Here is a 17,410-nt window from a genome sequence, read left to right on the forward strand (position 1 = left end):
AGATCTACTAAAATTGTTGGGTATAGATACAACAAGTCAAAAGAGTAAAACTTCTCAGCTACAAAAATCTATTGTTGATAATGTTAAGAAAGGTTTGGTGAACATTGGTAAAATATCTCGAACAATAGATAAGACCATTTCAAGAAGAGTGATGTTGACATCTTTAGTAAATGAAAGATTGCCTCAAAAAAGACAAATCTCTTCACCGTCATCTGAGTTTGGTTTTAGTAGAAGGACAATATCAAAATATGTGAAAAGGAGAAAGAGTTTGGATGATACTACCTCAGAAGGGAATTGGGCAATTATGTGTAGAGCTCCTCATTCTGATAGAATTGAAGATGTTGTTAGGAACTTCGTGACAGGTTTTTGGAATGATAATACTCGTCCTTCATCAAATAGTAGAGATGTTATCAGGAAAAGGATTGGCCCTGATCGTTATGATCTCCATGTAAAACATTGGTTAGACACAACAAAACATGAATTGTATGTGTTGTTTACTAAAACAAACCCTCATATAAAGATTGGACAAACCATGTTTGAACAGTTAAGGCCATATTATGTGAAGGTAAATAAAGTCTTTGAAACTTGTTGTTGTCGTTATCACATCGAATTTGATCTGTACTATTAGGTGTTTCGAAAGATTAGAGAAGATAGTGATGATTATGAAAAAGCTCCTCCTAAACGAACAAGTCATAGCATCCATCTTATGTGATAAATCAGATGATAATGCAACTGTTCAAATAAATTGCATAAAAGGAATTTGTGGAACATGTGGGGAGTTGGCTAAATTACCTTTGAGAGATGAAGATACTGACATGAGGAAGATGGTAAATTGCAAGAGTTACAAGTACAAAAAAATTGAAACAAAATTTGGAAAGGAATCTACAAGGTTAGATTATGTAGAAGAGGAAATACCTATTGGAACATTTATGAAAATATTTCGTAAGTTGATCAAATCATACATATGCCATGGTTTTTTTTCCAAGTGGCAAGTAGAAAAATTTAAAACATTAAGAGACACTTTCCCACTTGGAACTATTCTATCCATAGTGGACTTCGCATAAAATTACTCTTTTGCACATCACAAAGAGATTCAATCAGAGTGTTACTTTTTTAAGCAAATCACTATTATGGTGCATGTGTGTTATCGACATGCACAAATGGATTTGGATGGTGTTGATAATACATTTTAAAATCATGTCATTAAGAAAGAGTACCACTTCTATATCAGTGATGATAAGGAGCATGACAGACTTTTTGTACAACATTGCTTTAAGAAGTTTTTTGAATATTTGAAAGAGAGAGGCATAACAATAGTTAAACATTTTGTTTGGTCTGATGGATGCGCGGCACAATTCAAATCTTTGAGGCCATTTTATGCACTATTTAGATGTCATCAAAATGACAAAATACCACATGTTTGGAGTTTTTTTTAGAGTGGTCACAAAAAGGGTGAACATGATGGTGCAGGAGCTTGTATCAAACGTGCTCTAAGAAAGCATCAAATAAATTATACAAGAGATCGTATAGACAATGCACATGATGTTGTTGAATGGTGTAAGAAACACTTTGTGCAACCTAATTATCCTGGTGAATCATCATTGAGAACATACATGCCCATTCCATATAGAGTGTTTTGGGAGATAATCAGTACGCGTTCTCTTTTAGTGTTTTATTTAAATATTTTTTTAATTTTTTAAAATTTTTCTAGTTCAAATGTTTTAATTTAACAACTTGATCTACATGTATGTTCGTGTACACATGTACATTTAGCAGATGTGGATAGAAGACCAATGCATGGATGCAAGAGCGTGGAGAGGACAAGATCTTTGCATTGTGTCATGAGTACATATAATCACCAATGGACATTGTACACTAGGGATTATTCATGTTTTTGTTCTGATTGCATTTTGGAAAACTATGTTGATTGCAAGAACCAAGAGCTTGGATATGTTAGTGAATGGAAATTGGTGCCACTAGATGTTTCTGACACATGCAAGGATTCAAATGAGGACGAAATCTTTGAAGACATTCCTTTGATTTCTGTTGATTATGACCATATTTAAGGATTGATTAAAAAAGGTATATGATGTACACATATATTTAAATTATATATATATATATATATATATATATATATATATATATATATATATATATATTTTCTTTAAAAATGTTGAGTATGTAAATAAATTATATAAGTTTTTAATCGAGTACATACATTTTAAATTTATTTAACTTGTTTCAAATTATAGGAGATATTTTTGCAGTCTTAGCAGAAGATGGAAATATAGAAGGTGTTAGTTATTATTTATTGCGTTGCACAGAAGAGAGAAAGAAGTTAACAAAATCTGAAATGAGCGATGGAATGTCCTTTCCCACAAGTTTGAATTGATTTAAACGTTTAAATTATTTTAAATAAATTTATTTTAAACATGCACATCTACACATGTTTTAATTTTTATATGTACATAGCTCGCTTATGTGCAAATTTTTAATTTCTCGTTTCTTATATACATGTACATGCAGGCTCAGTTGTAGTGCAAGGGACATATTTCAAACAAGTTAAAATTATTCAACATGGGATTCATTTCACTGAATACCAAATTGACAACAAGGTATATCAGTATAGCCACGTGGTCATTGTTGTTGGCCTAATTCTTCATACAGTTCCACGTTGCGGGCGGTCTCAAAAGTAGAGACTAGATAGTGAAGATCATGAGAAAATATTAAGTGTTATTGAAGGGCGGTCTGAACCACTTGATGTGGTACGAACTATTTAGTAAACCAAAGTACATGTGTTTCAACCCATGAATTGAATTAATACTTGATAAATTAGAACTTAACTTGTTTTCAAACTTGGATAAATTATTAAATACATTAAAGTGTTTGAATTTAATATATATATATGGCTTGTGTGGACCATATATTGTTTAGTTAAATATGAAATTTTCAATTATATTAAATTAGGATGTATGACTAATGTACATGTTAAATAATACTTATGTGCACGTATGTAAAGTAAATTGGGTCATGTGGATGAGTTGAAAATATGTTAAGGCGCAATGTATGCACTTGATTAGGATGTATATATATCTAATTCTAAATGCACATGCATAAATTGTAAGTAGTTAAAATATTTTTGCATGTATGTATGTTTTAAGCAAATTAGGATGTACATGTATTCATTTAATTTTAAAAATGCATTTGTATGAAATTTTATATTAAATTAGGATACATATGTGTGTAAATTTGAATAGGTCTTAAGGGGGTCACATTTACAATTATGATGTATAGTCTATCTAATTCTAAATGCATGTATGCATATGTAATTTGTAAGTTGTTAAAATAATTTACCATGTATGTAAAGTAAATTAGGACATATATTTATTTAATTAAAAACGCATGAGTAAATTTAATTAAAAATGCATATTAAATTAAAATGTATGTGTAAATTTGATATTAAATTAGGACACGTGTGTAATAATTGAAGAGCGGTCTGAACCACTTGATGTGGTGTGAACTATTTAGTCCACGTAGAAGTACATGTGTTTGAACCTACATGTATGAATTTTTAATTTTAATACTTTAGAATGTTCACTTCTACTTAACTTGTTCTAGATGAAACTTCTAGAATTTAAATTATACTTTAGAATGTTCACTTCTACTTAACTTGTTCTAGATGAAACTTCTAGAATTTAAATTATTGAATATGTTCATTAACTTGAGTTTGTTCATTTGATATGAACAAGTGTGATTTTTATATTGTTCATGGCTTGCACAATGGAGTGGATATATTGTTCACAAATTCATTTAAATTCAATGCATATCTACATATACATGTTACATGTAGTAAAATTTAAAATTTAAATAAACATATCAATCTTTTTTTAATCTATCTACATGTACACAAATTCAAACACAGATATATAAATTTGAAAGTTTTAGAGTTCTTAAAAACATTTTTTAAATTGAACATTTACACCAATTCAATCTAGACGATCTTACATAATATAATTTAAAAGAATAAACAAACATGCACATACATATACACATGTGATCTAATAAGTTACATATAATCAAACACATCATTTAACTTAAATAAATATTTAAAGTATATATCAAACGTGCAAATATGATCAAATACAAACTGTACACACACACACACACACAAATGATAATATATAATCCAAGATAAAGTGTACAAACTATACATATAAAGTATAATCTAGCCATACATGCACATGATATATATAATCCAGGATCAAACACAAACTGTATAAAGTATAATCTAACATACATGCATGAAATATATAATCTGATCAAACACAAACTGTATAAAGTATAATCTAGAAACTTCATACATACATGAATATATAATATGAAAGTCTAAAATGTACATATATAAAAAGATAAACAAATGAGCTATAAAGTCCAGCAAATCAACATGCATCATGTCGGCCACAAACAGAGAGACCATCTGAGGGAGAGTCTTGGTGAGAGTCTGGATGTCCAACAGACCCCTGCAAAAGTAGAATTTATTTAAATATTAAATATAGATCTCTACACATATACATATGTGCATATTTTTAAATATAATCAAATTCGACTAGTTAAATCTAAATTAAAATATAAATTGTAACGCACATGTACATGTACATATATACAAAAAACCATAACTAACATGTCCACTAACAACTTGTGTAGCATCAAAAGAATCTCTCCTACGCACACGCTTAGAGCTTAAGCTAGGAGTGACATTAGCTAACTGTTATACATATGTATACATGTATTTTAGGATTAGTCCAGGATCAATTTAAATGATACAAGTTAACTTCTATTATTTATTAAATGATCTATATAGATTTATCGTACATTACAACATATACATCTTTTAAAAATTTAAACGCACATATACATACCTATGTATCGGGAGTAGATTGTATAGTTTGATCATGTCCTATGATCATATCAACCACATCACTTGTGCCTGCATATCTCTCTTTGGTTGTACGCATGACTGAGGAGTGTAAAGAGCTAACTAGATGACTAGGCATCGTGGATGAAGTGTCTGACTGTAGTAGCATATCCATAAACCCAGTATGGCTCAAACCTCGCAACTGCTCCTCAAATGAATCCAAGCCCTCATCTATGATATGGAACTGATCAACTCGTATCTCCTCCTCTGCAGCAACAGAGTGATCTGTAGATGGGTCAGTGCCCAGAGCATGTGTAGAGTGATGAGAATGTTGTGACTGCCTTGGGGTATGCGTTGATGCAACGGTAGCCTACCCGTCTCTGAGAATCTCCTCTCTAACAACAGCCAATGGTATCCCAAGTCGAGATAAAATAAAATGGTAAGAATGTAGCAGGTCCTTGGCTAAATACTGCGACATCTGTACATGTCTACCACCTCCTACTATAGCCGCTACCTCATCTGGGGAGGGGATTCCAACAGTAATATACTGATCATCTGAATCTTAAGCCACCCCATGACTAGAAGATGCATGATATGTGGATGATCTTGAATGTGGTCGGGTCATCATATATTTGCCCAGCTTGTCAGATGATATGGTGGTTGTTGTTGATGCAATCTGTCCAATCCTATCAATTGCTTCTCTCTGAGAAGCAATCACAACATGATCCGCTATGGGGGCAAGGGATGGGACTACTGCCATAAATCTCTCGCCTACAAGGTCCCTGTGTCTAGGTGGAGCTCTATCACGCCTATGATATGCATCTCCGTCAGTAATCTTGCCCCTCCCCTATCCATAATATGTTGGAATATCAAGGTAGTTTGGTTTCATCTGACAATGAACCTCAGCAAATACCTGTTGTGCAAAGTATAATGGTATTTGGTTGTTATTAGGATAACGACCATGGGAAGCTAAGAAGCATGGGTTAATCAACGATGCAACCCATGGATCAATACATCTCGTGACCTAATATCCTCTCACCTTACTCTTCTCCTGATATTGTGGAAAACATCTCTCCTCGATGGTCTCCTTCGAGACCACCCTCGCTACATCAGCAAAAGAACCATGACCCCTCACCTCACTCCTCAACTGTCAATAAATATCAGCTATAATGTTTGGTGAAAATGAGGTGTGACTAACTAGGCAGTCCCTCAATGTCTACAAACTATCAAAAATAGATTCGCATGTACTCTTGTACACACGATCAATCTGTGGGTCATCTAATATGACCCTCAACCTCTGCAACTCACGGTCACTGTACTGAAAAATGGTAGCAATATCAGGGAATGGGGGATCCTGGTGTGGAGGATATATATCATAATGTGGCTCCTAATCAGGAGCCTATGCAATTGGATCCTAATCAGGTACATGAACATGGACCGGATCCTGGGACGCCATCTATCTAGGTAGGTCATAAAGTTACAATAAATACATAAGCACATACACATGAAGTGCATTCAATTTAAAACATTAAAAATTAAAAGCAGTTTAAATTCTAGAGAGAGAGAGAGAGAGAGAGAGATCGTTAATCTTGAGCTCATTAAAAATTATAATGTACACATGTGAAGTTCTCGCATAATTCATAGATATATATACATGAAGTTCTCACATAATTCAAATTTTTAAATAAATAATTTTAAAGCTCGAGCGAGAGGGAGATCATTAAAAATATATAAATTTATCTATATAGAGTTCACATACATACATTTTAAACTATTAAAACATTAATGTGTGTGTGTGTGTGTGTGTGTGTGTGTGTGAGAGAGAGAGAGAGAGAGAGAGAGAGAGAGAGAGAGAGAGAGAGAGAGAGAGAGAGAGAGAGAGAGATATCATTTTCATAATAGAGAGAGATAACATTAATTTCAAAGTGAGAGAGATCATTAAAGATATATATACATCATGTACTAAATTAAAACATATATAAATTTATCTATATAGATCGCATACATACATTTTAAATTATTAAAACATTAATGAGAGAGATAACATTGATTTCAGAGAGAGGGACAGAGAGAGATCATTAAAGATATATACATATAGTTACTAAATTAAAACATATATAAATTTATCTATATAGATCGCATACATACATTTTAAATTATTAAATAATTAATGAGAGAGAGAGGGAGATCATTTTCATGACAGAGAGAGAGAGAGAGATAACATTAATTTCAGAGAGAGAGAGAGAGAGAGATCATTAAAGATATATACATCATGTACTAAATTAAAATATATAAAAAATTATCTATATAGATCGCATACATACATTTTAAATTATTAAAACATTAATGAGAGAGAGAGGGAGATCATTTAAATCGTGACATCTAGAGAGAGATCTAACATTAATTTCAGAGAGAGAGAGAGAGAGAGAGAGAGAGAGAGATCATTAAATATATATATATACAATTACTAAATTAAAACATATATAAATTTATCTATATAGATCGCATACATACTTTTTAAATTATTAAAACATTAATGAGAGAGAGAGAGAGAGAGAGAGAGAGAGAGAGAGAGAGAGAGAGAGAGAGAGAGAGAGAGATCATTAAAGATATATACATCATGTACTAAATTAAAACACATGCCAGCTAAGCAAATTAAGGGGAGAGAGATTTTATAAGGGGTCATATGTGGTTATAAGGGGTCACACATGTGTGACCCCTTAGGACCACATATTCTTGACCCCTTAGGACACTAATGTATGTGATCTTAAGGGATCGATATGTCATACACACTAGGATTTTATAACGGGTCATATGCGGTTCTAAGGGGTCACGCATGTGTTAGAACACACACGTGACCTCTTAGGACCACATATGACCCCTTAGGACACTATGTGATCCTAAGGGGAATGTTGTATGTACACTAGGATGTTATAAGGGGTCATATGTAGTCCTAAGGGGTCATGCATGTGTTAGAAAACATGCGTGACCCCTTAGGACCACATATTCTTGACCCCTTAGGACACTTTAATATATGTTATCTTAAGGGACCGTATGTGGTACACACTAGGGTGTTATAAGGGGTCATATGTGGTCTTAAGGGGTTACACTTGTGTTATAACACATGCGTGACCCCTTAGGACCCCCTTAGGACCACATATTCAACCCCTTAGGACACTGTACATGTGATCTTAAGGGACCGTATGTCATAAACACTAGGATGTTATAAGGGGTCATATGTGGTCCTAAGGGGTCATGCATGTATAGTGTTAGAACACACATGCATGACCCCTTATGACCACATATGACCCCTTCTAGGACACTATGTGATCCTAAGGGGTACATGTTGTATACAATAGGATGTTATAAGGGGTCATATGTGGTCCTAACAGGTTGCACATGACCACATATGACCCCTTAGGACACTATGTGATGGACTAAGGGTTATGTCTTTCACACTAGGATTTTATAAGGGGTCTAACACATGCGTGACCCCTTAGGACCATATATGACCCCTTAGAACACTATGTGATCCTAAAGGGTATGTCGTACACACTAGGATGTTATAAAGGGTCATATGTGGTCCTAAGGGGTCACGCATTTGTTAACACGTGCATGACCCCTTAGGACCACATATGACCCCTTAGGACACTATGTGATGGACTAAGGGTATGTTGTACACACTAGGATTTTATAAGGGGTCATATGCAGTCCTAAGGGGTCACACATGTGTTAGAAAGCATGCGTGACCCCTTAGGACCACATATGACCCCTTAGGGTCCACTATGTGATCCTCTATGGTCCTAAGGGGACATATAGTGTCGTTAGGGGCATATGTGGTCTTAAGGGGTCCTAAGAGGTCATATTGTGTGTGTAATAGGATGTGAAAAGGGGTCATAGAGGTTTTATTTTGTCTAATTTGTTTAAATTTGTTATCTAAGTTTTACAATGTTTTTTTAAATTTAAATTTATTATTTAAATTTTCTAACATTTTAATTTATTATATTTAGTTTTGTAACATTTTTCTAATTTTTAATTTTGCTAATGTTTTTCTTAACGATTTTCTAAGTTTTAATTTACTACCTTAGTTTTCTAAGTTTTTCATAACATTTTTTTAAAAAGTTGAAAAAAAATACATATACAGTTATTTAATTTTAAAAAACAAATTGACGTTAAATCAAAATATTAAATTAAGTTCCCGTTAATGGGTCCTGGAGGGTTAGTCCCCTATCCAAACCAGCAAAAGACGAGGCTAAATGGGAGCCGCTAGCTAAGGAGTGAATTAAAATCAACTTTGACGGGGTGTCTAGGGGAAACCCAGGAATATCTGGAGTGGGAGTAGTTGCAAGAGATGATAACGGGATTATCCTATTCAAGGGGGCCTAACGACTTCAGAATGGGACAAACAATGAAGCGGAAGCACAAGTGGCACTAATGGCTGCGGAATTGGCTATTAACATGAAAGTGTCAAAACTACATTTGGAAGGGGATTCCCAAGTTGTTATCAATGCAATAGCGAAAGGTAGCACCCCCTCCTGGAAACTATTTCATTGGGTGGAGATAATACACGAAAAAATTACCTCATTTGAAGCTTTTTGGGTCTCCCATGTCAGGAGAGGTGCTAACGTAGTGGCAGATCTCCTCTCAAATGCTGGATGTGATATGTCAGACCAAGTGGCCAAATGGTGGAAGGGTAATGGTAGCGTTTGGAAGTGGTATTAATGCAGTTCGTGAAGTGCCAAACCAGCAAGCACGCTAGACGGCTCGCAAGGACGAGTACTTGATATCACTGGCTTTGTAATTAATGTGGCAATTCAAAAGCATAAAATATTGGTTCAAGACAATGGCGGAGGGCAGGAAATCTACTGCGGAATATCTTTCCATTTATTTCACAGACGATGCATTTATATCCTGCTGCAAACGACGGCGGATTTATAACCAATTTGAATATTATGCATCGTATTTGCCAAAAACTGGATTAATGAAGCTTGTTTTTGTCTTTGTAGTTTAGTTCTTTGGTTTTAACAGGTTTTGAGTAGTTTCCAATGGAGGCAAATTTCACGCTCCGAACAGAGAAGAAATTGGTTCCATTCCTGGGAACGGTTTCGGGCAAATGTCTGTAGGGTCTCTTCAAATACAAGGAAGATAAGTTGTGGAGCACGACTAGATTAATGCTGGGGGAGGATTTGGTGCATATCCATTTCCGGTACAGAACAAATATGGAAGTCTACTCCTTGATAATGGCATGGGCGTGCGAATTCGAACCTGAAGTGGAGAAAGTTAAACTAACAATGAAAAAACTCATTGATGGGGATTACTTAATTAATATGGACTCCATTCTGGAATGGGTGATCCCCCAGACCGGAATCTGTATCTGGGAAGGAGAAGTGGGGGAGGAGATTTTACCATTTGTCAGAGGACCTGAGAGTTGTTTAAAGGAGCAATGCAGGGAACGTGCTCGACTTGGCTAGGAAGCCATGAAGCTATGTGTGAAGTTGATAAGAACAGATGAGATTTTAAAGGCACTGAAGGTGGTGGCGCGCATGGAGGTGGGAAGAGAGCTCCGGGACCATTTCGAGGAGGGGAGAGTGGTTCAGTTCCTAGCCAGCTTGGAAGGTGACACTGATTTTGGGAACCTGGACTGCATCCTAAAGATGAAGTCGGAAGCGGCCAAAGGGAAAGCTTTGGCGGACATCGATGATCTGTGGAGTTGAAGAAGCCGAACCAGAGCGACTCGGATTGAGCGGTCATGGTGCAAATCTTTGGGGTTTTTTTGCTTTCTGCTTTGTTTGGTTTTGTTTTTTTTTTTAAAACAAACTTTTATGGATTACTGTAATATGTCGTGCATAAATGCACAGTACTGTGATACTTGTTACTTTCTGTTTAGTTGGAACTCTACATAGTAGGTTTGAACTATTTTTTGGGCTAATGTTGATGTCCGTTTGGCCCTAATAGATTGTTGAAATTTTCTAAAAATTAATATATCAAAATTACCGATCAAAAAAAAAATATATTAAATTAAGTTTTCTAACATTTTTCTAAGTTTGAATTTTGCTAATGTTTTTCTAAAAAAATTCAAATTTTTTTCTAAAATGCTGAAAAACAATAAATATACAATTATTTAATTAAAAAAAAATTAACAAACAAATAATTTATTAATTTTTAAATAAATTTAATTAAAAAAAAACATTATTAAACAAAAAAAAGGTTATTTTGTGCACCTGAAATAATGTAGGTCGAAAGCTGAAAGGTGAGAAGCATTGGCTGCTACTGATAAGGCACGGTGATGTGGTGCTGACGTTGGGTTTTCTCTAACCCCCTCTGGACACAGAAAACTCCAAACTTGAACTGTCATTTTCGGTTTTTATAGCAATTTAAAAATGGGTTTGATTGAACCCGTTAAAAATAAGTATTTTAATGGGTTCGATCGAACCCCCAAACCCACCTGAGGTTCGATCGAACCCATGTCCGATGGCGGGTTCGATCAAACCCTACGAGGGGGTTCGCTCGAACACCCCCAGTTCGTTCAAACCCCCCCTAAAAAAAATATAAATAAATAAATTATTTAAATAAAATAAAAAAATTCCCCGCCTCTGCCAATTTTATTCGTTGGCAAAAGTGGGAAACATTATTGTGGGATAGCCCCCTAGTTTATCTTGTATTACACCCGCTTGTCCTCTAAAGTTGCTATAGTTATTATGAAAGAATTGGTAATAAACATGATTCAAAGAAATATAAATTATTTGGCACTTAACCTATTAGTAAGTACTAATTCAACTGGTTGTGTGAACATGGGCCCTCATGATCACAAGGAAAGCTATGGAGGTTACTTTGAAGGTTGTGCTACTCTTTCTTTATTATGTAGCTAGAAGTTAGTATGTGGCTAGTATACAACCAATAGTGGTTTAAGATCTATTTTGTCTAAATCTGAAAATAGTGGTTGCAAGCCACTTCATCTCTTTCTCAAAACAATTTATGTAATAGTCGTGGTTAGGCTTCAAGAAACTATATGCGTTAGACCAAATTGTTTTTGTATTAAATGACTATTAAACACTTTGATGTACTCAACTAAACTTAACTCTTGGATTTTGAATCAATATAATAACGGTGAATTATCAAAATGAGCTCTTGTGAACCTATTTGTTAGTTTCTTCAATCGGCAACTGGGAAGTAGAGCCCCCTCTTCAGCTCCTAATTGAATATGAGTTTAGTAATTTGTCTGTGAGTAGAGTTTGAATGTTTATGTTCAAATTTCATTTCATTTTTATGGTTGATCCATTAGTATTTGGATTTAGATATTGCACATGCCTCAGTACCAAATTGACATGTCGAAAAATTAAGTTCTTTTTTTACTAGCATGTATAAAAGGAGGTCTACCCCTCTCATTTTGATATATCACACATTCATCAAGCATTCATAATTTGAATTCAAGATCTCAATTACATCAAGTGAGCAAGCAATCAACCTTCTTTCAAGCATTGGAGTAGAAGTCAAGATTCAAGCATTGGAGATGGCATTCATGTTCTATGTTTTATGAAGACTATCTACATGAAACCCTAATTCCTTGTGAAGACAAACAAAACATCATTAAAAAGTATATCATTAGTGTTTCAGATATTTTCAGCATTTCCCTCAAAAGGTTCCATTACAACTGTAGTCACATAAATCTGTCCACTTAATTAAATGAATATTTAGTAATTATTTGATTATTTAGCCATCAATCAATAATTAATTAAATTAATATATTTAATTAATTCATCTTAACCCTCTTCTCCTATTAATTAAATAAATTATTCAATTTATTTGATTTAATTCACTTAAACAAATTCAGACCATTAATTAAATAAATAAATCATATTTGTTTAATTAAATCTTATCTCACATTTAAATAAATCAATATTTATTTAAAACCCCCAAAATCCCATCTCTCACATTTAAATAAATTAACATTTATTTAAATCACCTTAATCCTCCACCCACTTGCATTTTCCTACAAATGCAAGTTGCACAACTATTTTAAATAAATTATTTATTTAAAATCCTATTTATCCTCACCCACTTGAAACCTTTAATGGTTTCCCTTAAAGTCTTCAAACTTAATGGCTTCCCTTAAAGTCTTCAAACTTAATGGCTTCATTCTAGAGTCTTCTTAAGCCTTTAAAGGTTTCCCTTAAAGTCTTCAAGCATTTAATGCTTTATCTTCCTTTTTCTCATATAAAAAAATTAATATTTATTTGAAATGCAAATTACACCATTTAATTGAAATAAATGATTTTATTTTAATTGAAAATCCCAAAATTCCCCCCACTTGCATTCTCCTACAAAATCCACTTGCATGCCTAAATCTCTTGTAGATTCTTCTAACTCCTTCTAATTAGCCTAATCCATCCCCTAAATATTGTCACATTCCTAAGCAACTTGGAGTCACTTCTCAAAGCCCTCAAAGTCTTCAATAACCATTAAAGGCTTTAAGTCTTCAAATGGTTAACCTCTAAAGTCTTCCAAACCATTAAAGGCTCTTACATAACCATTTATGGTTAACTCACCTTTTACCTCTGGTTAGAGACTTTCCTCTAACTTAACCATCCTTTTGACTCATGGGTCTCTTCAAAGCATTTATTTCTTTGACTAGGGTAGCCATCATGTCCCCTCAAGCATTTAATGCTTCTTATCTCTCCTCTCAAGCCTCCTCGTGGTGACACTTGTCAACATGGGATTGGGTTGAAAGTCTCACATGGATTGAATATCTTTCAATCCTAACCCTTGTTAAGATTGCTCAATCTTAACCCTTCATTTCCCCATTTCTTATATAAATAGAACCCTTCTCCTCAAGCAAAGGAGGAAGCATTAGAGTATTGTTGTTATATTGGTATTAGCATAGAGCTTTTTCATCGCATCACTATCTACACTTGCATAGCATTTATCTATCATTTTCAACCATCTTGAATCTCCAAATGGCATCCATGGCTAGTGCTAAAAGCCGAGAGCTACACTCATGTGGAACTTGGAGAGGAGAGGAACAAGGGAAGAGCAACTATGAGCATCTTGATTAGCTATTTTATTCTATGTTTATATGCTTTCTATTTCATGCTTAATTTCTCTCTTGATATGCCTGTTTAGGATAATCTTTTGTTGCTAACACTAACGTTTGTTTCTTGTGCTCTTGTGTGTGTTGTCATCAAACAGATTTTCTAATCCTTTTTGCAGAGCATCATTTGGTGAACCTGAAGAGGAGGAAAATATCAATGAATTCCAAGAAGCCCTTGGAGGAAATGCAAATGATGAAAACCCAAGTACTCCTACTCCGGCAACAATAGAAAGGGCACAACACAACCCTCTCTTTAATAGACTTTTTGACGAAATACTTAAGAGCGATGCGGATGCTCACTTTTTAAGACTTGCTCAAGAAGGAGCCAAACTCCCCTCTGACTTTGATCTTGCACAACTAAGACAAGCATCAGAATGACAAAGTCACAATGAGGAAGAAAGAGGTAGAGATCCCATCAGACACAACTTTCATTGAGTTAATCCACCACCTCCTCCTCCTCCAAATGAAATAGAGATGTTAAGGCAACAAGTTGAAAATCTCACCCAACAACTTCATAGTGGCGTGAAAACAAATCAGTTTTCACTTAATGACATTTGTCCCTATCCCTTTGATAGGAATCTTTATATGCCACCTTTTCCACGAGGGTTTGAAACACCCAAGTTTGAAAAGTACCGAGGAAAAGGAGATCCTCGTGATCATGTTAGAGAGTTCCATTCAACATGCCTAGAAGTGGCATACGAGGATACATACCTAATGTGACTCTTTCCCTAGAGTTTGGGAGGAACAACCACATCATGGTTTTCCCGATTACCAAGTGGCATTAGGACCTTTGAAGAACTAATCTAGAAATTCCTATCACATTACTCACACAATATTGAACGAGATATCACAATGGCAGATCTATGTAAGACTAAACAGAAACCAAGTGAGCTATTTTCAGTCTTTCTGCAACGATGGCGTCAAATGTTTAGCAGACGTTCACTTCAATTACCAAAACGGGAATTAATGGAAATTTTTATTTCCAACTTAAACGACGAAATGGAGTTTCACCTGGATCTCAAAGACACAGATTCCTTCAATGACATGATCACAAAAGGTTTAAAGTGTGAATGGGTTCTCATCAAAAAAGGGCTAATCAAAATCTACAATGAGCCAAAGGATGCCCCTCATCCATGCTTCAATAGTGACAAACCAAACTTCTAGAACAAAAACAAAAATATCGTCAATGACGGGGTTGTGGATGCAAGAACTATCAAAAGTGCCCAACCTGTGGTTAGATTTGCAGGACAGAATCCTCCACCTAAGACTAACACAGTTGCTCCTCCAAATCAAGGACGCATCACATCTCAAGATGAACCCAGACCGCGTCAACAAAAACCAAAACGAACATACACTCCCTTAGGGGAACCCATCAAAACTGTGTTACGTCAATTGGTTTCTCAGAATCTGGTCACCTTACCCAGAACATCAAATTATGAACCTCAAGTCAAACCTGCATGGTGGAGAGATACTGAACACTATGATTTTCATCAAGGAAAAGGACATAAGACAAGCAATTGTCACAGATTGAAAGATCTTATTCAGGATCTTATTGACCGAGGGGAAATCGAAATCAAAGGACACGACCCAAAGACAACAAACAATGATCATCTAATGTTCAAAAATCCACTTCCATCACAAGATCAAAGGGGTCCTTCCACTTCAGGGAGAAACACAGACACCACTGATTATACGCAAGCAGCGTATAATTACACTGTGAATCACCTATATAATGCCAGCGAACAAATTGCAACTATTACCATAAAAAATCCCAGCTCCACTTGCAATGTTGTTACATGTCGCAACAAGATTACCATAAAAGCAGCTCCACAAGGCACCCCATCTATCCCAAATAGTATAACCTTGTGGACCAGTTAAACAAAACACCTGCATCGATATCTATCTTAGAGCTATTGCGCCTGTCTCCATCTCATAGAACAATCTTGGATCAAGCTCTCCAAGAGGCATCAGTCCCTGCTAACTTGAATACATATCAATTCCAAGCCGTGGTTGGAAGTCTAAGATCATCACCTTGTCTTACTTTCTCTGAAAGTGACAACTCTTCCTTCCAGCAACCACATAATGCCTCACTACACATTGAAGGATTTATCAATCAACATAGGATCAAGCGAGTCTTGATCAATAATGGAGCAGACCTGAATATTTGTACACTCCAACTAGTCACTGCATTGGGATATGCAATTGAATCAGTGGATCCCCGCAAGAAGATCACAATCAAAGCTTATGATGATGCAGAGCGTTCATCCAAAGGAGCTGTTGTACTACCAATCCGAGTGGGCCCTGTGGTGAAGCACATCATATTTCAGGTTCTGGACCTTCCTTTGCCATACAATTTGTTGTTGGGAAGACCTTGGATACACGCCATGCAAGCCGTTCCATCCACTTACCATCAGTGTATCAAGTTCCCACATAATGGTGCAAAAATCACAATCCTGGGCGATGCAAACCCCTTTGCATATTGTCATAACATAAATCATCAGCCAGAGATAACTGTTCCCAACAATAGAGAAGCCATCTCCTCCAAGTCATACATAAGTCTCGCCTCTCTTTCCAGTTCAAACACTCTTATACCCAAGCAAGAGAAGCTCAAAATGAAAATTGCAAAGGAAGGTCCCGAGGAATACAATCTAAGCCAACTCTTTTGTGTTGGACAAATGCCCACTTCTCCTAAAACACATGGCAAACCTCAACAGGTGCTTCAGATGTCATTGGTCACACCAGCTTGTACATTAACGCCTTTCATCCTTGGAAAGAGTCAAGAAGAGGAAACCAACGATGAAGACATAACAGAATGGATCTATAAGGATCCTATCACCACCAACATTCCGCAAGTTAAAATTCCCACAGATCAATATGGAAAAGGTCTTCTCATTATGCAAAGAATGGGATATGATGGTCAAAGTGCTTTAGGGTATTGTAAGCAAGGACGACATGAGCCACTGCAGACAAAAATGAAGCCTAAAGATAGCACAGGCTTAGGCTTTCAAAAGGAGATCTTTCCTAAGCTCAGATTCAAAGGGAAACCCAACAAACCCTTATATCAACCTACTAAAAAGAGGTCGCCATTGATTATAAAAGCAGCACCCCAAAACATAACAACTGCCCCATTGAAGCTAAAAATCCCAGCAAAACCATTTGCAACGCCAGTCATCCCATCAATTGACCCAGCAACACCGTCAGCAACAGTGATAACATCAATAGTTCCCTTAGCAGCAACAACTCTATCTAAATTCCCAGCAGTATCTACAACACCAACAGTTCCAGCAGAAGCAGTGGATTCAACACTACCAACACTTCCTGTATCAGATTCGTTGATCCCTATAATTCTTCCTACAGCAACGATCATTTCATCCACAAAGATACATCAACCGATTACACCTATA

This window comes from Cryptomeria japonica, chromosome 11 (genome assembly GCF_030272615.1).
Source record: "Cryptomeria japonica chromosome 11, Sugi_1.0, whole genome shotgun sequence".
Taxonomy (NCBI): Eukaryota; Viridiplantae; Streptophyta; class Pinopsida; order Cupressales; family Cupressaceae; genus Cryptomeria; species Cryptomeria japonica.